The sequence below is a fragment of the Pelobates fuscus genome, chromosome 2 (assembly GCF_036172605.1).
Source record: "Pelobates fuscus isolate aPelFus1 chromosome 2, aPelFus1.pri, whole genome shotgun sequence".
In the NCBI taxonomy this organism is placed as follows: domain Eukaryota; kingdom Metazoa; phylum Chordata; class Amphibia; order Anura; family Pelobatidae; genus Pelobates; species Pelobates fuscus.
Genome location: NC_086318.1, coordinates 118,691,331 through 118,697,330, shown reverse-complemented (window position 1 = coordinate 118,697,330; position 6,000 = coordinate 118,691,331). Strand labels below are relative to the sequence as shown.

The following is a 6,000-nucleotide window of genomic DNA, read 5'->3' as shown; positions in this document are numbered from 1 at the left end:
GACACTTTTTCTGCCCCTTTAAATCCATGGGAACGTGTGCCTCTTCCCCTTCCCCGTTTCCTGTCCCATTGTTCTCCAGCAGGACGTTGTCCCAGGGACACTGCCAGACCAGTTAGCACTGGCTGCTTTGTCCCTCCTCGGTCTCTCATCAGCTCTTGCTATTGTTTAACCCCATGGCAATTTGACTGTGTTCGTGGGATCTGAGCGCTGTTCGGCTATAGGGAGCGCTCAGATCCAAGCTATCTGGGGATAGGTCAAATGTGCGGGTTCAGTTCTATAGAATATTAGTTATGTATTTTAATGTGTTTTGTTGCAGTTGTGACTTAGTGATATTTTCTGTACCTAGAGATAATTGAGTTTACTACAGTTACTTAAGCCAATTATCTCCAGGATAGAGGAGAACTGTGACCGTGGAATAAAATGACAGTTGGCAGTTGACTCCCTGAACTGTGTTTCGTCCGGTTACTGGGGGATTTGGGATATTGCCTTCTTTTCCAGCGCTTTACTTTGGATTACCTTCTATACCAGCGGAGATCTTGGGATTTAATATTGCAGCTCCGCTACACATGGCAACAACTCAACTCCATAACAATAGAGCCAGCTAAGAAGCTTACGAGATGTGGGAATCTTGTCTAAGCAAGTCGACAAAACATAACAGATAAGCCCATCCTGTAACACATTGTTTACATACTGAAAGCTTGGTAATAAACAAACTTGGTCAGAATGTTGAAACAATTTAATGGAAACAAGTGATAGATTACTCACACGTGGGTCACCAGAGACATCCACAAAATCTTGGGAACCACATCTCCTCCTTTCCCCACCCTTTCACTTTCTTTCCTTATTGTTCTCTGTAATCATCTCTACCTACTTTTAATATTTCTCTTAACTAATGTATACTTAATAAGCAAATTTGCAGCTATTCTGTGAAACGTTAATTGTAATTGATGAATGTTTCTGTCCTTAATGCAAAAAAAAAAAGTCCAAAGGTTTCAAAATGAAAAAAGCACAGTCAAAACTAAACTTATAACCATTTGCATGTGTTTCTTACCAGAATGTTTTGAGATTATAAAGTATGTTTTCAGTCTTTTGTACAGTGTATTTGCCTTCTTAAAAATTAAATATGATATTGAAATGAATGTTTTTTTTTTCTGTTTCTTTTTCTTTGCCTAAAGAACTGTTGTTAAGTATTACATGCAGTTGTTCACGTAAGAGAAACAATTGTTGCTCAATTATGCTGTCCCAAACTAAAAAAAATGTGCTTATGTTTTTAGAACTATTACAAGTAAGTTTGATTTACTAATCATCCTGTCAAGGCTGAATTATTGCCACACATTATATTCTTGTTCACATCATTTCCTCTGGATATAGTCTGCTTTTTTTTCCCTTGCAGTCGTACTTCCAGAGGTGGTGATTGTAAAGGACAGGACATATACTGCTTTATCGAAACTGTGAGTATCGAGTTATGATTCCTTTAAACAAGTAGGCAAATTACTGCTCAGTATTTTTAATGTAAACAACCTACATATTGTAATCTTCCTTTTACAGTCCCTAAACGTGATGCATGTATTCAATTTACAGCATTGAGGCTGTAGCCAGGAAACATTTAATTCTGCATTAAAGAAAATCACAGAGCTTCCTTAAGCCTAATGCAGGCACTAGGATTGAAGCAGAAATATGCATGCATTTTGGATAGATGTTTTAATCTAGACAAATACCTGACATTCATATTTTAAATAATTTTGATTTGACACTAGTGCCAGAAGAATGAATTGCCCTTCTACTCACATTTAGACTATTAAATATCATTATATTTTGTGTAGATGAATGAATGTGTCATTATATGTTTGAATTAGCGAATTGAAATATTAAAGTGTTTTTTTTTTTTTTAAATGTCATGTAGTGTTTTTTTTTTTTTTTGCTAGCATGCTTTGCAACACTGTGATAAGATGAGTCAACTATGGAAATTAAATGAACATGTTTTATATCAAACTATTAATGCCACAAACATAACTTGTTCCCAAAAGATAGTAAAGTGCAGTAAAGTAAACTACTTTTTATCAACCTTCTTAGGTAGTAGAGTACATGCATAAATACCAAAATGATGAATCTTTCCCTTTAACAGATTTCTCCATGTAACATATGCAAACAGTAAAAAAGAGTAATATGATTTTTTTCATGAGGATATAATAGAGTGGATTAATTACTATCTTAAAATACTAGTCGTCAGTCATAAACACCTTGCAATAAATTTGTCTTGGTTTCACTGGTTAGTTGTCAACTTGTTCCAACTTGCAAGGACATTGCCCATTTAATAGTAAGCCTAGCAGCTTTGTGTGAGTAAATAATTTCTGTTTTCTGGCAGAAATCATCTACCTAGTATAACTATCTAGCCTCAGCCACACTACCCAACTGAATACTAAATACTAGTTCCCCTGCAAACAGCAATAGTGTGGCATAGCCTAAAAAAAATTAAAGCAGAATTAATTTACTGCCTTATTTGAAAGTATTGACAAAACCTTGATAAAGTCTTTGTTTTCTTTTGCAAAATAAATCTGATAAATACATTTATATATATTTATACAGTGAGGGAAAAATAATATTTGATCCCCTGCTGCTTTTGAACGTTTACCCACTGACAAAGAAATTATCAGTCTATAATTGTAATGGAAGGTGTATTTTAACAGTGAGAGACAGAATAACAAAAAAAAAAGATCCAGAAAAACGCATGTCAAAAAGCGTTATAAATTGATTTGCATGTCAATGAGTGAAATAAGTATTTGACCCCTTCAACTTAGTACTTAGTGGGAAAAACCCTTGTTGGCAATCACAGAGGTCAAATGTGTCTTGTAGATGAGTCACACAGGGGGGATAAAGGTTGTGCCAGAAATTATAAAAACATAGGTTTTATAACATATATAAAAACATAAATAATATATATGTATACTCCTTGAACCTTTTTTTTTTTTACTCCTTGTACCTTTTATACTGTGAGCACTATTGCGGTCTCTTTTATATTTCTTATGATCTTCTTACCGATGATACATCTGCCTACCTACACTGTCTCACGTATCCTATAAGTGGGGATTGTACCACTGTATGCCATTCAGACTAGAGGTCAAGCTCTATCAAATGTTAGTAGTTCCATAGACATTTTATTTACTTTTATGTTATTCTGTTATTTTTCACCATTAGTTCTATCTTTCTGTTGCACATATGGCTGCCAAGAATACTCTAAACGGATCTCATTCCAGAGGAACTACCCGGACTCTTTGAGGTTTTAACTTCCAGCAAGTTTTACCATTTGGGTTCACACTTGGACTTATATTTGAACTTTCTTTTGCTTTTTCTTTGTGTTTCCTCCTATATATATTGTGACAAAAGTACTCCTTTCCCTTGGTACCTTGTCCTGGGATTGGGGTGTTACACACAGTCTTTTCAGGCTTTAGAGACACTTCCCACGCTGGATGAGGTAAAAGGATTTGCTCTTTTTATTGTGGTTCCAAAATAAATGCACAGTAAGGTATAAAAGGTTGTAACAAAATCCTTGCTCTTCTGAGCACTAACTAAACAAAATAATTAGCTAACTGGGTTGGATTGCTTATCCATTTCCCAACATAAACATAAACAACAACTTTACTGTTTCAGGGTGCTTCCACTCACAGAAATCAAACACAATCTCTCTCCTCCTTTGGCAGGGGAGTACTTAATAGCACCGGTAATTGGCAATCCTTTTCAGGTGAGTTAAATTAGGATTGAAACTCTCGAACTGGACTTCTCACCTGTAGGTTCCAAGCAACTTCCAAAATGTGCACATCCTACTCTCCAAGTGCTCCACCCCAGGGCCCAAATATACACATATTTAAAGTGTAATATTCATTTTAACATAACACATTTCCCTGGGGCTAATTACACAAAGTAGGAACCTTGCAAAATCTGGGGAGGTATATAGATTCCCTCCAGCACAATTCCTTGCTTTCGGTCACAATATCAATATATATATATTTTGTCCTGTTGAAATTTGACCCTGAAGAAGGTCCCGAGCGGGGACCGAAACGTTGGTCGCAATTTTAATCAACTTTAAATAAAATTTGGAACTTTTAAGCCCGGAGAGCAGCCTATTTCATTTGGATTTTATCTGTTTTGGAGCTTTGGTCTGGCGCCCGGCATTGGCTTAGGATAAACGTGAGTGCTGGGGATTTCAAGTATTTTTTTATATATATATATATATATATATATATATATATAAAACATCTCTGTTTTTATAATTTCTCCCTGTTTGACTCATCTCTGTTGTTTATAAGGCTTAGAGGGAGCCTTATGATTTAAGGTCTGTAGCCTACTTTCATTTTTTGTATTTTTATATATATCTTTTAGTTAGGTATATTAGCGCTTGTGCGTTTTATCTTTTTGTTTCTTGTAGATAGCCACCAGGTTTGCACACATCTCAGGAGGGATTTTGTCCCACTCCTCTTTGCAGATTTTCTCCAAGTCATAAAGGTGTCAAGGCTGATGTTAGGCAACTCAAACCTCAGCTCCCTCCACAGATTTTCTAAGGGATTAAGGTCTGGAGACTGGCTAGGCCACTCCAGGACCTTAATGTGCTTCTTCTTGAACCACTCCTTTTTTGCCTTGGCTGTGTGTTTTGGGTCATTGTCATGCTGGAATACCCATCCAGGACACATTTTCAATGCCCTGGCTGAGTGAAGGAGGTTCTCACCTAAGATTTGACAATACATAGCCCCATCCATCGTCCCTTTGATGCGGTGCAGTTGTCCTGTCCCGTTAGCAGATAAACATTCCTAAAGCATAATATATCCACCTCCATGTTTGACGGTGGTTTCCTCCTCCTCCAAACATAGCGAGTTGAGTTGGTGCCATAGAGCTCGATTTTGGTCTCATCTGACCACAACACTTTCACACAGTTCTCCTCTGAAGCTTTCAGATGTTGATTGGCAAACTTCAGATGGGACTGTACGTGTGCTTTCTTGAGCAGGGGGACTTTGCGTGCGCTGCAGGAATTTCAGACCTTCACAATGTGTTACCAATTGATTTCTTGGTGACTACGGTCCCAGCTGCCTTGAGATCCTTAACAAGATCATTCCTTGTAGTTCTGGGCTGATCCCTCACCATTCTCATAATCATTGAAACTCCACAAGGTGAGATCTTGCATGGAGCACCAGACCGAGGGAGACTGACAGTTATTTTGTGTTTCCTCCATTTGCGAATAATCGCACCAACTGTTATTACCTTCTCACCAAGCTGCTTGGCGATGGTTTTGTAGCCTATTCCAGTCTTGTGTGGGTTTACAATCTTGTCCCTGACATCTTTGGACAGCTTTTTGGTCTTAGCCATGGTGGAGAGTTTGGAATCTGATTGATTGATTGCTTCTGTGGATAGGTGTCTTTTATACACGCAATGAGCTGAGATTAGGAGCACTCCCTATAAGAGAGTGCTCCTAATCTCAGCTCATTACCTGTATAAAAGACACTGATCCACACATCTTTCTTAAGTCCTTTGCAGGCGTACATGATCTACAAGAAAACTATTAAAACCACCATTATTAAAATGTGTCCGTTGACAATATGTGATACTCAAATACAGTGGTATACACATAATACATGGGCCCCGGTGCGAAACTGATCTGTAGGCCGCAAAAGATGGTAGCAGGTACCCAGTCGCAAGGGTCCGCAGGGCGGCCATGCACCCTGGAGTGACAGGCCCGGTCACAGCTGCGACCCCTGCGACCGCGGTATGTACGCCACTGCTCAAATACTCATAGACACATTACTTGAAGAAGAAAAGAGAATGGCATCTTTCTTTGTTTAAACACATTACATTTTAATTTTAGTACTGTTGTGGTGTCTATGATCTAGTTTGACAAAGTAAAGATGTTAATATCCCCTTTTAGCAGTCTATATAATTTCATTATGGCAACGATTTTGTATTAATAATATATTCTGGTCAAAAGTTTGTTTAATCTTGAGAAATCAGTTCAAT

At 37.6% G+C, this 6,000-nt stretch overlaps 1 protein-coding gene across 1 annotated transcript in view; it reads left to right on the top strand.

Annotated features, from left to right (window-relative positions):
* The first annotated feature begins 1,414 nt into the window (after positions 1 to 1,414).
* SI (sucrase-isomaltase) overlaps positions 1,415 to 6,000 on the top strand; it is a 269,528-nt gene continuing 264,942 nt past the window's right edge. The window contains exon 1 of the mRNA XM_063442609.1: positions 1,415 to 1,451. The gene's annotated coding sequence lies outside the window, so the exon portion shown is untranslated. The remainder of the gene's footprint in view (positions 1,452 to 6,000) is intronic.